This window comes from Monodon monoceros, unplaced genomic scaffold (genome assembly GCF_005190385.1).
Source record: "Monodon monoceros isolate NGI ecotype Baffin Bay Population unplaced genomic scaffold, NGI_Narwhal_1 Super_Scaffold_3, whole genome shotgun sequence".
In the NCBI taxonomy this organism is placed as follows: Eukaryota; Metazoa; Chordata; class Mammalia; order Artiodactyla; family Monodontidae; genus Monodon; species Monodon monoceros.
Window position 1 is genome coordinate 22388549 of NW_021703780.1, and position 21123 is coordinate 22409671.

Sequence of the window (21123 nt, forward strand, 5' to 3'; positions counted from 1 at the left end):
CAGGATGTGAACCCAGCCGTGGAAGTAATGGTCCTGGCTTCTGTGCTAGGATGACAACACAATGTCTACAGTTCTGTGGCAGAAAATTGGAAAAAGAACAGAATGTTAGGAATCGCTTGGAGAAGAATGGCACCGTGCAGAATTTAGTGGGAAATCAAGAAAGGGCCAACGATGGCTCCTGCAGGAGGTCAGTCAGCATCTCCTCAGTTTGGACAAGGCACAGCTGCCCTGGGCTCTGGAATCCTGGGCTAGTTTCACCACAACGCCTTATCACTTGGAGAGCAGTTGTTTCTTTTTCCTTAACATACTCGAGACATTAGTATACTCTATCTGCAGAACCCCACTTGAAACGTTACTTCTCATTGTTAAGAGTATTTTGTCTCTAAGAATTTTTACTTCAGAGCAATGCAAATTCATTTAAAATTAAATAGGCTAAAATTATGCATTTGAAAGCTAAGATGTGAATATGGCTAACTCAGCACCTGGTCACAGGGGAGGAGACTAAAATTGGCTCTGGTCTTGGATGTGAATAAAGTCTTTGATGAAGGAAAGATCGCAAGTTTGGACTCTAATAACTAAAAGATTAATAATAATCCAGAGAACCAAGGGAATATAAGATCTGCACAGACTTGAAGACAGTACCCAAAATGTCTAAATAAGTTTTAGTGACCACTCTTGCTTGGCAAAGAAAGAGCTTCTTTGGGAGGATAGGGAAAGGAGGAAGTTAGTCTATGAGAACAAGAACTAAAGTGGAGGGAAATGGCTTTGCCTAAAAAGGATTTAATTTAAAAAGTTTCTAAATGGCTTTGCCCAGTTCCCCATCTGGAATAGTGGACTGTCATTGACAAAAAAAAAAAAAAAATCCACAGACATAACCATAAAGTTCTATTTTCTGATCCATCATCCATAGACAAAATGGTCAAGACACTACCAAAAAAAAAAAATCAGTTTCCTTTATAAAGTGAAATGGCCACTTCAATTTTCTTTGAAAAATAAACGATCTAGACAACATTATTGTATTATAATCATCAAACTTGCTAAGAGACTAGAACTTAATTACTCAGACCACTAAAAAGAAATCATAATTACTCTAAGCTAAGAAGTTAGCCTACTACAGTCTCATGGATACTGGCAGAAGATACGAGACTCCTGGATGAGAGACAAAGGACAGTTTATTATTCACCACAGTATCAGTAGCCAGATAACATCATTTGAACTGATTCCCCAAGTATCATATCCCCACAGGGATCACTGGGAGGACATCTTGGAGGCTGGCTACCAGATATGTCTAACTGTGGTCTTTGTATTTATCCATCTTGGTTGTAGTAGGGCTTTTTGAATATTCAGATCAATTTCCAGTTATTATCTTTTCAAATGTGGCTTCTTTCCAATCTTTTCTCTCCTTGCCTTCTTGGCTGTAACTGTCAATGTGTTATACCTTCTCAACTTCTTGATCGTGTTTTCCTTTAATAACCTTTTTATTTTGGATAATTTCACCTTACCAGTTTATTAACTCTCTTTTTGCTAATTTGTTTTAAAACCCATCCATTACATTCTTAAATTATTTTTTAAAGTTTTGTTTTAAAGTTTATACTTTCTTTTTCTATTTTCAGGTGGGTTTTTTTTTGAGTCAAAATTCTTAATTTTGTGTGTCATTTCCTTTGACTATATTAAGAGCAGCTAGTTTTGAATCACTTTGTTGGACTACCATTGTGTGGATTCCAGGAGGGTCGGTTTCTACTGTCGGATGTTTCTCATCGTTTTGGTCAGTTTTGTTGGTGCTTTGGAAATCTGCCATCAGAAATGAAGTGTTTTACCAAAGAATAATGGATTGCATACTTTTCTTTTTAAACCTCCCCTTGCCATGGGACCACTGGTAAAGTAAAGTAAGATCACTTGAAACAATACGTACTGGTTTGAAGACTATGCTTTTAAGTCATAGTATGCTTTCCAACAGTCATCAAATTTTGGAATAACTTGAAGCATTGCTAGCTTGATTCAGTTCAACTTAAAATTTTTAGATGGGTTAGAAATTACATGGAGTTTCTATAACAAACATTATCCATATTAAATTAAGATATTATTGAGACAGAAATTACATATTTTATTGTATGTCCTCCGAAAACTCACTGATACTATAGTAAAAAGACTTTTTAAAGCACAACTATGGGAAGAACACAAAAGAAGTGAAAAGCAAGAAACATTAAAGCCAAAAAACAGGTGGACAAATAGTAATAGACTTCACAGAAACAACCCGATTTATACCAAAGATTCTTCAAAAAGCTCTGGAACTGAGAGCACTATGTACTGGAAGCTAAAGGGAAACTTAAAGCAGATTGTCTAAAATTTGAGAAGCAATTAGATTCCTAAATTCTCTGCACTTATATATACTGACTGTTTGGCCTTCCACCACCCAGGAAGAAATCTGGAGATTTATTCTTCAAAGAAAATAAAGAATGGGGTTAGACTGTTACAGATGAGGATCTGAGTACCATAGTGAGAACGGGAGAGGTTAAGCATTTTGGTGTATAGGAACGCTGAAGGCCAAAATGCCTAGCTCTTTTTCTTCACCTTACTCTCAGATCTCTGCCAGTTAGGGCTTTACCCTGCTGGCAGGACTGAAAAAAACAGACTTTCAAAAATGAAAGGTAAAAATACTAAGGATCTATGTACGGGGCAGCCGATGTAAGTTGGGAAAGTCTAACATAACAGATAAGCATATTGAAGGCTCTCTTCACCATTACCTCAGACTTTGAGTTATTTTTATAACCTAAAAAATAAAAACAAAAAACCCTTGAGAACACTCTCCACTAAAACAGTGGAGCAATTAAATGAACAAAAAATAGATTATAAACAGGTGAGCAAAGAGGAGATTCAGATGACAGCTGTGCAGCAGGTCCACAGAGCAACCAGTTCAGACTGCAAGCAAGTAGAGGTCAACTGGAAAAATAGCTTCAAGAAAAATATTTGAACTGATGTATTACCTGATTTGATTGATTTTGTGGAAAGCTCTACTGAAAGCTATTTGGCAGTTAAGGAAGAATTAACAATTACCAATAGATGCGAAGGAACTTAGGCACATTAAAGTTTTTCTTTTTAAAGTTTGCCGTTTTAGGCAATTATTAGCATCCAGTAAAGAATGGAAACAGAATCATAGCTCACAACAATGCTGTGTATAATACTTTCATAGGAAAATGACATAAACAATAAATGTTGAATTAAACAAGAGCTGGAACATAATTATTTTGGAAGGATAAGGAGTAGTGGGTGATGGTGGTGTAAAACAATTAACTAATTAACATGATGGAAAGTAAGTGGATAATATCTTAATTGATTAATCAATAATAGCAGTTATACATATTATTTAGGAAAATAGAGATCTGTAAATCCAAGAAGGAAACAGTTAAAATGTTAATTTTGGTGGCATCTAGACAAGATAATTTGAGGAATTAGGGGACAGAAGACTTATGTATTTCACAATAAGACTTCCAGTAATATTGAACCTTTTAAAGCATATGCATGCTAGAGGAATTTATACTGAGACATTCAGAAAGCACTCATTTTTATTTTTAATATAAGGACTATTTATAAAGATGTATACAATTAGAGAAAAACCACCAGGGAGAGTGTAGTTCTCCAGCACAAGTAATAGTAGGGGTATTATTACTCCTATACTTGAGGAGGCATCGAGAGAGTGTAATTACTTGAACTCAGAAGAAGAGAGCCTTGTAGAGAGGGCTACCTTGAGGTGTGGCCCCCGGTCAAGTAATGCAGCTCATCTGGTGACCTGCAGGGAGAGAGACAAGAAGTAAATACCTGCCACTCATCTCTCCTCCTGCGACTCCCACTGACCTAACCCAGCTGGAAACTAAAGAGCTCGAAAACCCATACAGGCCAGGTCCAAGGGCTATATCAGCATGCAGTAGGGTGAAGAGCCACACACACACACACACACACACACACATACACTGTAAAAAAAAAAAAATATATATATATATATGGCACAAGCACAAAAGAGAATTGACAATGAAAAAAACAGCAAACGATATAGACGATACTAGAAGAGAACAACAAAAACAGAACTAAAATTTCAAAAAGGATTAGGTAGAAAATGATATGTAAAAAGAAAAGCAAAGAAGATTCAACATATGAATTGCTGGATTTACCAAAAAAAAAAATCAAAGTAATAAAACATATATTTAACAAATAATTTAGGTTCTGTTAGGTAGAGCCACCCTTAGGGGCAATGGGGCCTGGGCAAGTTTTTCTTTCATTCTTTCTTTCTTCTTTCTCTTTCTTTCCTTCTGTCTATAAAAGCAACTTGATATTTAAAAATTACTCCTGGTTGAGAATCACTGTTCTACTCCTTCTGCCTCTCACATCTCTCTTACCTTATGCCATAGACTATATCAACCTCTTCATTTCACAGCCCATACCCTTAGACTAGCAAAGACACGTGATGGGAGAAGGTATGCAAGAAAGGAAAGAGGAAGGAGAAGAAAAAAAGAGAGTCAGTTGAGGACAGTGGAGAGGGAGGGACACGCAGGAGAGCTGTGGAAGAATATTCAAAAGTTATCCTTACAGAACAGTTAAAATACTGAATATAGGAACTTATAACCATGTAAGACCTGCATTTTAATACTGATATATTAGTATTATTCCATAGATATTCATAAACATGCAATTTTTATTGAAAGAAAGAAAAGGAAAGGAGGGAAGGAAGGCGGGCGTGATGAGGGAACAGACATCTAAATCGCACTGGTCCAAGAAGGGTGAAATATGGATGGTACTGGGTAAGATATGGCAACGCCTCCTACGAAGGTAGTTGCGATTCACTCACAGAAGTTGCAGAATTTGGGCGTGATAAGAACAAAACAACCCCATCTCAGAAGTGGGGTTCGAAACCACGCCTCCAACCAGAGACCAGAAACCCCGAGCTCGGGAAGTAGAAACTTGAGTCTGGCGCCTTGGACCACTCGGCCATCCTGACATACTCGCTTTTAAGTGTGGTATAATCTGCTGCTGTGATTAACAGCCAGTGAAATTCGTGTTACATCCGGAATACGTGGGGTGAAACACAAAGCTCTGAACTGATCGCAAAACGGAAGAGGCAGAAAGACAAATTTTCATAGAAGCTGGAGGCTGTTGCTATGGCACAAAGTTAAGTCAGCCCCAGAGCCCGGGAGCCGGGGGTATTGATAAGCCGCTCCCACCACGCGTCCCCTTACCCCTCCCGCACCGCGCTGCCTGCCTCCCAAAGGCCCGCCAGGCCACGGCCCACGACGGTCCCCGTGGTGTGGGAATTTCACAAATCATAGAAAAGCCCACAGAACAGAGTTAGCGCTGGTTTCGAAGACCGCTTCAGCCTGCTTCCCGCAGTGTTCATGCTCTCGCATTCCCACAATAAAATAAAAAGTAACATAGGCAAGGAGAGAGCCCGTGAGAAGGGCTAAAGCCCTCCTTTAATAAACCTATTTAAAAAAAAATAAACATATTTAAACATTAGAACTGTCCGTCTACGAGTACGAGACGGGCGTATTGCACACTCTTCCGGTGTTTCTCCCCATAATCTTCACTTCTCCTTCCATATCTTCTCTTCACTGGCTTTTATCTCCCTCATTTCTTTTCTCCCATTAATTTCCTCCCAATGGCCTAGGGAAAGGGGATGCGATGTATTATGTGATACAGGATAATAGATACATGAGTTAAAAGGGTTGATAGCCGTTACTGAGTAACAACTAGTTTCTCTCTCTCTCCACCCCAGCCCCCCAGCCCCCAGTGGTAAAGGTGAGAGGTTTTTACTCTGTTGTTTATTCTTCATTTTGTGTCAAGCTAGTTCCTACTGTCCTTGCTTCCATTTCCTATGGTTATGGCTCCCAGCGTTGTAGACACCAAGTGTAAATCAGTTATTGCAGTCTACTTTGTATATGGACAATGGCCAAAGGGGAGTTGATTTTACTTTTGTTGTTTACCTGTCTGTAATTTTTTGTCTGACTGAGCACCTAAGATATTATTTGCTGCTTTCCTGACCTTCCCTTCCCAAGAATGTGACTTTTTGCTTTCCTATGGATAAAGCTGACTTGATTTATTTTTTTATTCACTTATTTATTTATTTATTTATTTAACAATATTTATTTAATGTATACTCAGATTCTGTAGTTGGGTCCGAGGATACAGAAATGGAGCAGTTGGGGGCTGGGGGCAGACAGTACCCCAAGCTAATGAGTGCCAAAACACACTCCTGCCAAAGTCTGCCAGTGACACACCTGCAACTGAAAAAGTTGGTTTTACTAACTATTGCAGCAAGAGAGAATGCACAGCAGGGTAACAGTGGAGTGTCTCAGTCAAAGAGTGTTAGAAAGAACTGATTATGGGATTTGGGCTTTGGTTAGGTGATTTGGGGGAGGGTTTAAGGAAGCATGGCTTTGCAGTTGTTTGTATACTGTCAGGAGGTGGGGGTAATTCTATGGTTGGATATCTTAAATCTTATCTAAAGGGAGGGCAAACTAGAGTAAAACTAGAGCTGGAATTAGTAAAGAAGCAGCAGTCATTTATATGAAGTGGGAGAGGGAAATGTTTGGTATTCTGTGGCTTGGACAATGTTCATGTTTTCATTTGTGTGCAGGCACTATTATGGAGTTGTCTTGTTTCTGTCTTAATTTACTAGAGACGTCTTGTCTGTTATTGATGTTCTGGGAAATTGTTTATATTCAACAAGAAAACATCAAGACATAGCTGTAAATGCCAGGTCAGCTCCTGGATGTCCAGGACTGCTTTTCTCTGTCTCATAATTAATATATACAGACAGCTAGATGGTGGTAAAAGCCATAAAGAAACATTAAGCAAGGAAGAGATACGGGATGTGAGGGAGATTTTTGACATTGTTGAATAGTGTTATTATTGACGGTCTCATTGAGAAGGTGGCATTTGCACAAAGACCTGAATGAATAAAAGGATTGACTCATGTGAATATCTGGGGTAGATATTTCCAGGTAGAGGGAATAGCAAGGGCAAAGCTGATAAAAGGGATGAGGCCTGATGTTTTTGAGTAAAGGCAAAGAAACCTATCTATCTGGCAGAGAACTTGTGCAACATATAATCTCATTGCTTAACCTGTCTCCATCCTTTCCCAAATCAAGATTATCATCCTTTCCTGCCCACTCCTCCATCCCTAGGCCTCACCGGAGCTCTCATCCTATTCTTTCTTCCATGTCTGATTTTTATCTTATCAATGACCTTGAGAATCAGAAAAAGTACCTAAAATCACATGAAGCTCAGAGATACAGAGAGGATGTTTATTTTATACACTACTTGGACATTGGGAGGAAAAATATTCTGCAGGTGTGATGGTTTGTATTTTTTTGGTCAAGTCAAAATGACCTCTGATCACATTTAGTAATATCTAAATGTTATTCCCCAGGTATATAATTGTCACATTATATTTAATTTCTGAAATTCTGTGTGTAACTTATATAATAAAATGACATTTACACACACATTATTTCATAATGGTTAGTATTATAGGTAATATGAGTTTTATGCATTATTTTCTTCATATTTGGTCAGGATTGCATTTGGCTTCATGTATAGAAACCACAATAAATAATGCCTTAAATAATAGAAGGATTACTGATTCAAAAATAAGTAGTCCTGGGTTAGGCAGTCCTCATGAAAATAAGCACTTCCTATCTTCCTCTTCTGCCACCTATGCTTTGGGATGTTTGTCCCCATGATCTCTCTACGGGTGCTCAAAAACTGTCTCATGAACCAATAAACACTGAATGAAACAAGAGCATTATTTCCTTAACTGCCAAGTCATTCCTGTCTTTGAAGGAGTGGGCCTCTAGATAAAATGTGGAGGAGAAAATTAGAGGACGTCTTGGATTTTTTTCCCCTAGCCCTGAAGAACCCAGACATCCCATTTCTGAAACTGAGGGGAAACTACCAAAGGGTACAACCAGATTTGATTCTCCTGCATTAGGTCCAGGTTATGAACCTCATTTCTCCCCATCTTTTCATTCTTTGGAAGATTCTCCTCAGTTACTCCAGTCGTTCCTAAAAATGGTCATCTCCTCTGAGTTCCCCCACAGGTTGGTGAGGGAGCCTGTGCATCTTCTCTTCAAACATATCTGAGAAGTAAATACGGTCTCCGAGGGTCCTTCTGCCCAGATCTGCGAACCCCCTTTGGCAATAATTGACTCTAGGAATAATCTTCATTCTCCCAGCAATTAAAAAGTGTGCTTGAACGTACAGTGCAGAGGTTAAATGTTCTGCTTGGTGAGTAAATGATTCAAGTGGTCGAGCCACACTTTTGGAAGACCCTAGTTTTTCTGAAGCCATGGATTACTCCAGCTCTTCCTGGGCATTGAAATTGCTAATGGAATTTGGTTACTTATAGCATGAATTAAAACCAACAACAAGTACCTTAATGGCTCAGTTGGCAAAGCATCAGACTTTTAATCTGTAGGGCCCAGGGTTCAAGTCTCTGTTCAGGTGCTGGTTCCTGTGTGTTTTTTTTTTTCTTTTTCTTTTTTAGGCAACGCACATTGACGTATTTTGGAGAAAAGGGGGAAGGTTTATGTAATGTACTTTAAATGACTCAGAAAAATATGATATACATAGAGGAAATAATAAAAACAAATGGAGTAAAATGTTAAGAAAAGGTGAATCTCGGTAAAGGGTGTTCCCTCTAGTATTTTTATTTTTGCAACCTCTTGTAAGTTTGAAATTATTTCCAAATAAGAATTTTACAGTTAAGTATATTAGTAAATGTAATTGTATAAACATCAAGAATCACCAGACTTTGAAATTTTAAACTACAAGTTCAGCAATTTTTACAGGTTGTATATGTCCAAATTTCAAAACATCCAAGTATAAAAGAAACCAGCGCACTGTATATGTTTAGGTGTACTGTATAACTTATGTTAGCTAGCACCTAATAACAACAACATTATCAGGCTTTTTCTTTTTTAACCAACACAATAGGTTTTCATTTTTACATATAAAAATTAAACTACTTTAGCAAATTAGAGCTATGGAAGGTGTCAGCTCAAATGTCCATATTTTTACATGAATTGAAACATACTATCCCCGCTGCACACTTTGACACTCTGTGGTGACTCCATGATTTGGAGGAGAAACACAAAGTTACTTCTGTTGTTGCTACATAATGGGCAACAACAATATAACAATATCATCTATGTTAGATCACTAGTGGGTTTACTTTTTTTATAATGCTTTACAAATAGTTTAAATTTTATATTAAATACAATAAAAAATGGAATATGTTAGTAACATTGTCAGAGTAACTAATGACAGAGAAATGACCAGCGGCTCCCAAACTTTGAGGCATATTGAAATCACCTAGGTGGCGATTTTAAAAACCTACTGAAGCCTGGCTCCCACCCCCAGACATTTTAAAAGCACCCAGGTTAATCTAATGTGCATCAAAATTTGGGGACCATTGAGAGCTTTCCAAGGGCGGTTCCTGCACAAGCAACATCTCCATCACCTCAGTCAACAAATGAAAATTCCCACTGCAAGATCCTGGAATATTTCCAGAGCCAAATGCACACATTTTGAACCGCCACACTGAGGGTAACTTCTTCAGAGAGAAGGCGGCCGTGGATTCCCATCTGTAGGCCTTTGCTTGCTTGGTGGACGCATTGATAAACCAACACGCAGGAATTCGACATAAAACAACAAAAAGAGAGAAACAAAGCAGCAAGATTCCCTTTCTGTGCAGTTAAAGACTGGGAACATTGCCTCTCCGCGGGGTAATCGAACCCCGGCCCCCTGTATGACAGGAAGGGATACTCACCACTGCGCTAACGAGGAAGACGTAACCATTGATTCAAAAGAGTCTCAACTGAAGAGACATTTACGCTTTGTGTCCTGAACTCTTTCTGGGCAGTGAATTCCTGGGAGTTTCACCAATCTTTACAATAAGAATCTGTTATAAGAATCTATAAAAAGGAATTCCCCACTTATCTAAATCTGAAAACAGCCCTGCAAAGGATCGCAACATTGCTATAGTTTAATCACTAATAGCAAAGAAATGTTCTTTAATAGGCATTAAACTTTAAAGCAAACAAACAAAAATCTCCCTCTGCTCCAAAGAACTTCCTTTCTTCTTCACCTCAAGCTTTTTCCTTATTTTATATTTACCTCAAGGGTCACCTTCCCCTGGGACTTTTTTTTCACACCAGTGTGATTTAGATGTATTTCCTCTGTTTCACTTTGTCATGATAAGATCATATATAGATGTGTGAATTTCTATGTGGAATAAAGGTAAGGGCTTAGTCTTAAAATCTAGGTCTTAGATTTTTCAGTGTGGGCATTAAATGCATGTTTATTTTTGTGTAGCCTCTTGGTAGTAGAAATTCCACTGTTAGGAATAGTCCTCAGTAAAATTCCAGCTCAGTTCCATAGGTGGCTTTGCAGAGGACAGTCATTGTAGCAATTCCAGGCAGCAGAGAACTGGAGACAACTTGGATATCTAAAATGAATGTGCTACACAGAGAGAAAAACAGTAAGTTTTCTAGGGCTGCCAGAACAAATTACTACAAACTGGTTGGCTTAAAAACAACCGAAATTTACTCTCTCTCAGTTCTGAATACTAGGAGTCCAAAATTAAGATGTTGGCAGGGCCATGCTCTTTCTGAAGGTTCTCTGAAGAACTCCTTCCTTGCCTTTTCCTAGCTTCTGGTGGATCCCAGAAATCCTTGATTTTTTTTTGGCTGTAGCTGTATCATTCCAATCTTTGCCTCCGTCCTCTTATGACTTTCTTCTTTCTCTCTGCATCTGTGACCTTTCTTATAAGGATACCAGTCATTGAATTTAGGTCCCACCCTAACCCAGTATGACCTCATCTTAATTTAACTAATTACCCCTGCAAAAACTTATTTCCAAGTAAGGTCACATTCAGAGGTTCTAGAAAGACACAAATTCCAGCTGACACTATTTAACCCACTAAAATTAAGCATGAAGGATGAAGTGTTATATGCATAAACATAGTTAACTGCTCCAAAGTATGCATTAATAGCTGTAAAGGTACTGATTAAGACTGGTTGTGATGAGAGGGAAGGGAGGTGGAGAGGAAGAGTATACAATCTTATGTTATTATTGTTCAGACTAAAGAAACAAAAGAGATTCTCTAAAGAAAGACAGGCACCAAATGCCTAACAGGCAAATCTTCATGGTTCATGTTCTTTGATTGTCTGGTGAGAACTTCCTGGCTCATGGACCGCTGTCTTCTCACTGTTGCCTCACGTGGCAGAAGGGAGAGAGAGCTCTCTGGGGTCTCCTTTGAGAGGGCACTATTTCTATTTAGGAGGGATTAACTCATGACCTAATCATCTCTCAAAGATCCCACCTCCTAATACCATCACATCTAGCCGGGTCCATCCAAATTGCTCCCCTCCACTCCCAGATTAATGAATCATTTTAAGGGAACTTTAAATGGCTTACTTCTCAATAAATCTATTACTGGTTTATTATTTTTATATGATGCCCTTTTTCGATTCCTCTTAGAAACTTGGGGAAGTGTTTCTGTGAATATTTGGGAAAGGAAAATTAATGAAAAACTAAAAGGTAAACTATTTTAGGTCAGTGCCTTTCCCTGATTTGGCTGTTAAGGTTTCTCCACTTTCAGAGGCATTTCTAAATGGGCTCTGTTACTTGAAATGGAAAAGTAATCTATTTCGCCTGAACAGGGACTTGAACCCTGGACCCTCAGATTAAAAGTCTGATGCTCTACCGGCTGAGCTATTCAGGCTTCACCAGTAGTTTTTTAACTCATTATACAGAATGCCTAAGAACACCGAGGTGTGCTAGTGATGTTCATGATTTCGGAAATCACTTGGGTCTGCCAGGGGCGTTGATCGCGTACCCCCGACCCAGTGCTGCAACTGGCTTGACTGTATTGAAGATTCCATTTAACCCCCAAACTATTTCTTCGTTGCACAGACAATTATTGTGTAGCACTTATTGCAGGGGGAAAGTCGTGCTGAGAGTAGGGTGGGATCCGTTGGGGAGGGAATATTCCTGCAGTTAATGATTGCAGACAGAGCCCTTTGAGGCCGCACCCACTCATCAGAGGCGGCTTTAGAGCGGGCGCGCAGGCTCCTTCACCAGCAATGACATCAGTAGGTGGGAAGAACTTCAGGAAAATCAAAAATTGGGTAAAGAATGAAGGTTATGTCACAAGGAGGAGGTTTATTTCCCTTTGTTTCCTCCAGTGTTTTCTTTCAGAGTTGGGGTCTCCTGGAATTTTAACGCCACAGCAAGAAACAACCTAACGCCCACTTCGAAGTGGTGCTTCCGTCCAGGAAAAAAGCTCCCTGAAAACCCACTTCTTCAAAATTTTCTTACATCTCACTTTTTCAGCACGCCCACCTTTCCTTCACACGCCTTTTCTTCACCCTCTCCCCAGTCTCCTTCCCCCTCTACTCTTCCCTTCGTCTCTCCAACCTCCCTCTTGCCAGTGTGGGGAGTCCACATTTGTCCCTGTCCTATTCCTTTACTTTTCAACTCCACATTTTATCTTGAGCTCCACTCTCTTTAAAGGCAGGAAGGACCAGGCAGGTGGAACAGCATTCGCTGCCTCTGTCACGACAGGTCTTCATTTGTTCATGAGACTGTTACCGAAAGTGGGGTCCGGGTGTCCGCTGCTCTAATACTTGAGAGGCAAGCTTGGTGAAAAAGAAAGTTTGCTTTATTTTGGAGGCCGGCAACCAGGGGAGAGGGCGGACTCCTGTCCAAAGGCCGACTCCCCCCACTGACAATGAGTGGCCAAGAGCTTTCAAAGGCGGGTTTCAGGGGTGGATAGGCAGAGGGAGGGCGCTACGTGCAGAAATAGCACTGTTAGCTCTGACAGTCATCTTGAAATTGGTTGTGGTTGGTCTGATCAGTGTCATCTTGATTGTTTTGAGTACAGCCAATCTTTAGTTCCAAGGCCGATTTTTTCCCATTTCTTTGAGGTCAGTTCTCAGAATTGTGGCAGCTTAGGTCGTGGCTACAGTCTGGTCATCAGGTAGTTAACTTCTTCCACCTGGTGGGGATTTCAGTATCTACAAGACAGCTCACAGGATGTGGCTCAGAATATTACCTATAGCCCTTGAGGAGGAACTAAAGGGCATTGACTTTGCTCAATGACCAAACTATTATTATTTTGTCCTCTTTGACTGCTTTCCTTTGCTTCTGCATTTTCTCACTTCTCTGATTATACTTATTCTTTTGACTAGTTTTTCTACAGATAAAAGGCAGGCGGGGGGCATGGGGAGGGGCGGGGAAGACTGAAGGGTCCTGTTCCATTTCAAGTCTTGTTAACACGTCTGCATAGGCAAAAATGCAGTGACAGAGTCACTGCACACAGACGATAATTAAGATGTTGCATTGTTTCCCAATATGTTGCGAGCTTTATAAACATTGATAAAGACACATTTTTGATAGAGGTTAATTTTCATTAAGATCCAAAAGAAAACAAGAAATGTAAATCAGTAGTGTCACTGTCATGAGTGCTTGAATTTAGCTGCCTCTGCCTGGTGTTCTTATGGGAATCTTGTAGTTTGAGGAAGTGAATAACGTGTGTTGGTCCAATATTGGAAAAAGAAAAGTCATAGCAGAGGATGGTTTCGATCCATCGACCTCTGGGTTATGGGCCCAGCACGCTTCCGCTGCGCCACTCTGCTCTCTGTTCTTGGCTACTTTCTTGTACCTTATCAATTTGTATACAGACTGATAGACGCTCAAGCCTGTCGATTCTTCCCCCTCTCCCTTTCCCACTAACTTCCTTCTTTCATTCTGAGTTGGCCCCACATTTCCTTCTCAAGATTGCTGCCTACGAGCAAATCTCTAAGGCTTCTGCACTTTTGCAATTTACTCAAAAACCGAAGCTCTGAAACCCTTTCTCAGGAACTTGGTATTCAACCCGTTAGGGTCTCCTACACCGATTTCTAGGGATGAATTTAGAACTCAGACTTTTTTCCCCCGCGCCTCCTACAGCTCACTCCCAGACTCTGAAGTTGCGACGCCTTGGCTCTTCCCCCTCAATGGCAAGGCCGAGGACAGGGCAGGGGCACTGTACGTCCCTGGAGAAACTGAAGACGTGGCGGAAGAGAAGAAAAAGCAAATACTTCCGAGAATTGTCACTCGCAGAGCTGAGGGAGACGTGAAGCCCAAGGTGATCTACCCTAGCTGGATTCTTTGTTCACACCTCAGTCCATGGCCACCTGCTGCCTGCTTATTCAAAACCAGACTTCTCCCTTTTTATTTTCATGGTTATATGCCACATTCTTTTGTATGATTTGGATTGCTCTAATATATTTTTAAAATAAGTGTTGGACATCAAAGGTGCTACGGAGGAGGTGAAACTTTTAAGTGGATTTTTACAAAGACAGGTTATCAATACTCCAATCTCCTTAGGAACCAGAAATGATCATTTTCCAAGGGCAGAGAAAACTCGAGTTTCTTGAGACGAACCTAGCCACGAGTATTCAAAATACAGAAGGGTGATTTTTGCTGCATAAGTCTACCTCAGGAGATGATTGATTGATTCCTTTTCTGAGCTGTTCTTTCCTTCTCAATTCCCCTCTGAATTCTGCAGGGCTCCGATTCTACTTTTTTTCATTTTCTCTGCTACAGAAGCCACAGACTTTGTCTTAACCTCCTAAGACTGCAGCCATGGAATCATCACTTCCTCAGATATTTTCATCCCCAGTAACCTCCCCAGCTACATTAACAGAATAAAACTACCACCTTCAAAAAGAGAATCATTGGCCCATGGTCTTGTAAGCCAGTAACTTTTAGTCCTGAGTGCTCTCCCAGGAAAACCTTGGAAGGAAGGTTTGGAAATTCGATGAGGTATGGTTGGGGTCCAGGCCTTGGCATTATTAGTGGCCTTCTGTAAATCTCTTCAAAAGCTCAATGCAAATGTTCTTATTCCAGCAAAGTAACCTGAGTCCTTGAGGGTCACACCGTTTTTGTGGGCCTTTATATAGCTTTGGATTCTAGGGCATATACCACACATATTTCATTTCTATTGTTCATTCCTTATTGCCTCATCTTTAGCTTCAAATTTATCTTTCAATTTCTATTCATCTGCTTAAAGTTCTTATTTGAAAGGCCCATATTGCAGTCACAGTTCAGCTACAGGATGGAGCGGCTAGAGGAGCTGCAGACGATGTTTCATCACCAAAGGGACCAAGCCAGTATCTCTCCCACAAGATTCTGAATATGATCTGTGCTCCTTAAATGGGCCAGATTCATGGGCCTGAGACCTATGCAGTCACGCAGCTCACTGCCCCCAAACCCACACTCAGAAGGGTCCTGCTCTTGGGGTTTAATGCTCTGCAATTGCTCTCTTGAAATTCTTAATAGTTTTATCTTTACACACTTTTCGTGAGGTCCAATAGGACACGGAGCACGTGCAGTTGTGGGGCTTTCGTTGAAGCCTTGGCTCTCACAGGTCCCGCCACCCAGAGATGAGTTTTCAGCGGCCAATGTACCCTTCAGCTGGCAACCTGCCCTACTATCCTTCCCCACCCGCCTCTCACACCTGCCTCAGCAGTAAGCCCCCTGGGAGGTCTAGGGAAGAGGTGGTTGGTTAAGGAGCATAACCCTGGTGCCTCTCGGGGTGTGGCACAGTGCCTGTTGTCCCTGCCCCAGGCTGGCAGCCTGACAGTGCCAGGCTAAGTTGGGTGGGAGTCTTGGTGGGCGTGAGCCCGTAACCCAGACTCATATGGGTATATTTTCATAATTTTAACAGCACTTTCTTCCTGCTTTTTGAACAAAGGGCCCTCATTTTCATTTTTCACTGGGTCCTGTAAGTTATGTGTCTGGTCCTGCTCCCCAAATTTCCATAGAGTCTGGTTCTCTTTCCTGCAAACCTCCCCCCCTCCCCCCCAGTTTCTTTACTATCTTTCTATCACCTTTGAAAAGTCAGGCCTGAATTCTCAAAGAGGGAGCCTGATGTCTTCACGGGAAGAATGCAGGATCAGCTACTCCCCACAGGATATGCCAATAAATTGAGTGACGAGGTGTTGAGGCAAGGGGAGTGACTATTTGAGAAAGCTAAACAACAACAGCAAAGAAGAAAAAAGAGAAATCCAGCTAACCAAGAAGATGGTGGACAAGTGCCCTTAACAAACCATCTTAATATGGTTTTTAAAGGCACAGGCTTTTAAAGGCAGTGTGAGGGAGGGGCTCCAGGGTGTGTGATGAGCTTGTGCACAATTCTCAGACTGGTTGGCATCACGGTGAAATTTTGAGCACCACACGTCTTCTGGTTTCAGTCAGTCTGGGGTCTCCATGCTTGTGGTCAGCAGTTTTCATCTGGTGGGCGTCTGCTTCCCGTACAAAGTTAGTAATGTGTGTCCGACCTTTACGTCTATCTTTCAGGGAGCTGGGAGTTCAGTGACTCTGCTATACGGCTGGTTTATAGTCTAAATTGTTACTAGTTTCCTGGACCAACAGCTATTCTTTGTGTCTATGTCTTCACAATTCCTAATCATTAACTCTTGAGTCAACATTTTGAGACTCAGAGGAGGCCTGGGATGTTAAAGCAAAAAGCCTTTAACCTCAAAGGACAAGAGCACAGGGGCTTGTATATGGTTTCAAACCTTCATTTTGAAATCCCACTGCTTAATGCTGCTTAACCACTCCCCTGTAGTACTCCCTCAGCAGATTTTTTAAAATGTGGTCATCTGGATTGAATTGTACTGAATTGACCTGGAAGTGTTTCCAGGGAGGAGACAAAGTAAAAACATTTAAAGGATACCAGTGAAGAATATCTTTAGGAACTAAAGGTAGAAAATAACTTTTAATTAAAAGGGGAAAATCCAACAATAAAGACAAAGATGACAACTGTGACTATATTAAAATCAAAACTTTTCATTAAAAATATTGCACTTCATGGGAGGGGTGGTGGTGGGATAAACTGGGAGATTGGGATTGACATATATACACTAATATGTATAAAATAGATAACTAATAAAAAAAATCGCACATCATTCAACACTCAAGGGATGGGGATAAATAAAAAAATTAGATACAAATGAAGAAAGTAAAAGTAGAAAAAATATAAGTGAATATTCCTGAGTCAATAAAACAGAGATTAATAGAAGAAAAATATGAAAGACTAATAAATAAGCATGAAAAAGGAGATTTAAAATTCCAAACAAGAAATAGAGAAAACAGGATTAGAAGTTGCTCCTTGACTGGAGAATCAGCCAGTATTGTTTATATTTAGTCTGTAGATTCTGGAGTTAAGATATCACATGATGGGTAGTCTTCCTGTTAGCATGAAAAGAGAGCACCATGTCTATTAAAAGAGAAAAGATGTAATCTCTCTAAATTTAGATGTTGAAGGGAAGCAGAATATGTCACCCCAAAATATGCCTCTTTGGCATGTGAATTATTTTGAGCTGAAGTCAATCAAGACCCAGGTGACTCAGGAAAAAAAATTTTTTACCTCTCCCATAACTACCCAAAAGAGTTTTGATAGGGGGCCTGTACCAGAAAAAACAAACAAACAAATAAAACAACAAAAAACTATTACCAGATGTAACTTTTCTATCTGAAAGACCTATCTGCATGGCAGGGCAAATTTCTAATTACCAAACTCCTCCTCTTCTTATCCTCCTGTGAACCACACACCTCCCCTTTGAAGCCTCAGGCCCCTATCCCATTCCTGAGCTCAGGGTGGCATAAGCCTCAATTCGCCAATTTGCCCCTGAGCCTCATATCTTTGGGGCTCCTGTACTTATGAAATTAAATCAGCTTTTCTCCTGTTAACCTTTCCTATGTCACTTTAGTTACTAGACCAGCCAAAAAAAACTAGAAGAGAAGGGAAATTGTTTCTGCATAGTAGTCAGCTCTCCATATCCCTGCACTCACATTTGCAAATTCCACCAAATTCTGATCGAAAATATTTGGAAAAAAATTTCAGCAAGTTCCAAAAAGCAAAATTGAAATTTGCCAAGTGCTGGTAACTATTTACATAGCATTTACATTGTATTTACAACTATTTACACACATTTACATTGTATTAGGTATTATGAGCAATCTAGAGATGATTTGAAGTATTAATATATGGAAGGGTGTGTATATGCAAATACCGTGCCATTTTATATAAGGAATGTAAGCATTCTCGGATTTTGGTATCCTCAGGGGTCCTGGAACCAATCCCCCAAGGATACTGAGGGATGACTTTATTTGCATATAACCTACACTCATCCTCCCGTACACTTTAAATCATCTCTCGATTACTTATAATACCTAATACAATGTAAATGCTGTGTAAACAGCTGCTGGTGCATGGCAAATTCAAAATTTGCTTTCTGGAACTTTCTGGAAATTTTTTCCTAATATTTTTGAACCACCGTTGTTTGAATTCAAGGATTTCAGAACCTAGGGATACGGGAGGGTTGACTGTATCTCTGGGGGTGGAGCCCAGGCATCTGTGCTTTAACAATTGCTCCAGGTGATTCTTTCATATGTTAAATGTACTGAATAAGAATCTGCATTTAACCAGATCCCAAGGTGATTTGTAAGCTCATTAAAATGAGAGAAACACTGACCTACAAAACTTAAAAAAAAAAAAAAGGCTACTGTTCCAAGATGCTTCAAGTAATATAACTTAGACTTGCAGATACTAATTCCACATTTATGTTTATTTCAGAAACTGTTCTCTTTTCAAGCCAATTTCTAACTTATTTTGAGTAAGTGGAACTCAGTTGCAGAAGTCTTTATTCCATTGATTTCTAGCTTATGAGAAAATTCCATGACTTTGTGCAAATACTGCCATCACAGACTATCTTCTTTACGGCCTAAGCTGTCCCAGTCTCTGTTCAGGAGCTCTTAAAACAACCTCTTTCAAGTGCACACATACAGTTTGTGGAAAATGTATTTTTATTGCTCTTTCCCCTAAAAGACATCCTTACAAGTGAAAGCTTCAAAAAGTTCCCGGAAGGGATTAATATGGAGTTAATCAAACTGTAGAATCTCTAATGTGGAGTCTTTATTTCTCTGGTTTGCCAGATTTTGACCATTTCGATTGAGCTGCACATTGTATTGGGCTTGGGAAACAAAATTCACTTGCCTCTGGAGACACTGCTGATTTGGAATTCCCTTCACGCTACATACACCTGATATTTTAAATAATCAAGTGGGGAGAGATAGAAGAAAGATTGGAAACAAAAGCAGGATAATACATTTGTTTTTATTCATCTTGGAAACACAAGAGTCCATTAGAAAGCATGTAAACTAAGGAAAGTATAAAAGATTTTAAAATGTTCCACCTGACTACAGCACTGTAATTAAATATATACCCCCTCAGTTTTACAAATAGGTAAACTAAGACAAGAGTCAGAACTCAGGGACATGTCTCCATTTCCACTAACACTCTCCTAATTAGCTTACTGTTAGACGACTTCATAAATTGTCATATGTGTCAGGAAAATGTGTCCAAGATTTTAAAATGAACAACAGAATTTACTGGGTCCTTGCGTTAGTGAAGTACTGGGCATTAGTCTAGTAGACCACGTAGGAATTATCTGATTTTATAGGGGTGTGCATCTCTGACTGACTTTCTATTTACTAGGCTATTCTGGAACTCTATGGTGGGAGAAGTTAACTCACAGAAAATTGATAGTAATGCAACTGGTTCTTGTTTACATCAATGCAAAGGATTTTCCTCAGTTGAGATACAATTTTACCCAATAGAAGAAATAAGTCCAATCTTAAGTTTTATTACCCTACAGAATATTAACCAATTTTGCATCTGTTAGCACATTTATTTCAGCCTTTCAGATTGTGTGTTGTCTGTTCTTCATAATCTCCTTTGAAGCATTTTTAACAGCTTACTCATTGGTTAGTGAGATATATGAAATCTTTGACACTGTGTTCATATTATATTGGTTTGAAAGTCAAGTTTTCAGCTTTTCATTGAATGATAACACCAATATGTTTGGGGGGTTCAAAAGAGGGAGAGAGAACTCCTGACTGGGATATCGAGGGCTGAATGACAGAGCACATGACCAAGGGGAAGGGGGAGCTGTTACGTTTGAAAGATTATTAATTGGCAGAAAAGGAGAACTCAGAGCACATTTTCTAAGCGTTTGGAAGGTAGGACACCATAGTTCAGAAAAGGCAATGGAGCAGGGAATTTGGGTTGTCGCAAAACTGTATAAATGCCAGAGGTTGTAAATAGAACCTCGAGGGTGAATTGTCTCTTCAGTGACTGCTCCTTGTCACATGGCTTGCTGGGGAAAGTACCTACATAAATTCTTTTTAATCCCTCAAGAATCTTGAGGTAGGAATTTCCCTCTAAATTTACAGATGAAGGAAGTGTTCACAGATGGTCTCAATAATATAAAATATCACACATCACAGTTTTGTAAGTGATGAAGCTTGAATTCAAACATACACATCTGATTCAAGATCCTCATGTTTTCTACTCTTCCTGCATTGCCTTTAAAACTGTATTTTAGGTTCTCTGCATGAAGACCAAAAATGAAGCAAAAGAAAACAACTCACCCCTGATCATTGTGCACACAAAATTGGATCTTTCAATAGCTGTTTTGCCAGTTCATACATATGTGTTTGGGTTGTTTTTCTGTAGGAAATGAAAAGTTTCTGAAGGCTATTAATTTGGGAGACTAACTAAAGACTACTATGGGACAGAATGGAAAGAAAATATTGGATGAACCTCTCTCTTTAACCAAAGCAGGAGGGATTTTTAACAACAACAAAAACATTTTTTAAAACTCAGTAGAGATTTTAAACCAAGACCAAGACCTAATTTGAGTCCTCCATGCTCTATATTTCTCTTATTATGTGTCCTATAATAAACCACATCCTGTTTCTTCACTTCACATCCCTTCTTTCACGCAGGTGGAAAGAATGGAAGAGGGAAGATAAATTAGAGGGAGAGAAAAATGGCAACGGAAGGAAAGGGAGGAGAGAAGAGCAGAGAGGATAAGGGAGTGGACCCTTGCAGGAACTGTTAAGATGCTGGAAATACTACTGTACAGGGAATCTTTAAGTCCCACTCACAGGCCCAGTCTCCACTAATAAAAACTTAAGATAAAATACTGTGTGATACTGTGAGCAGCGGGGAAAGCT

At 39.8% G+C, this 21123-nt stretch overlaps 1 protein-coding gene and 2 non-coding genes across 3 annotated transcripts in view; 1 reads left to right on the forward strand and 2 right to left on the reverse strand.

Moving 5' to 3' along the window:
* Nucleotides 1-21123, forward strand: part of LOC114907338 (zinc finger protein 850-like) — a 347786-nt gene that overhangs the window by 94253 nt on the left and 232410 nt on the right.
* Nucleotides 11704-11776, reverse strand: TRNAK-UUU. The gene has a single exon. It is a non-coding gene; the product is annotated as a tRNA-Lys (tRNA).
* Nucleotides 13620-13691, reverse strand: TRNAM-CAU. The gene has a single exon. It is a non-coding gene; the product is annotated as a tRNA-Met (tRNA).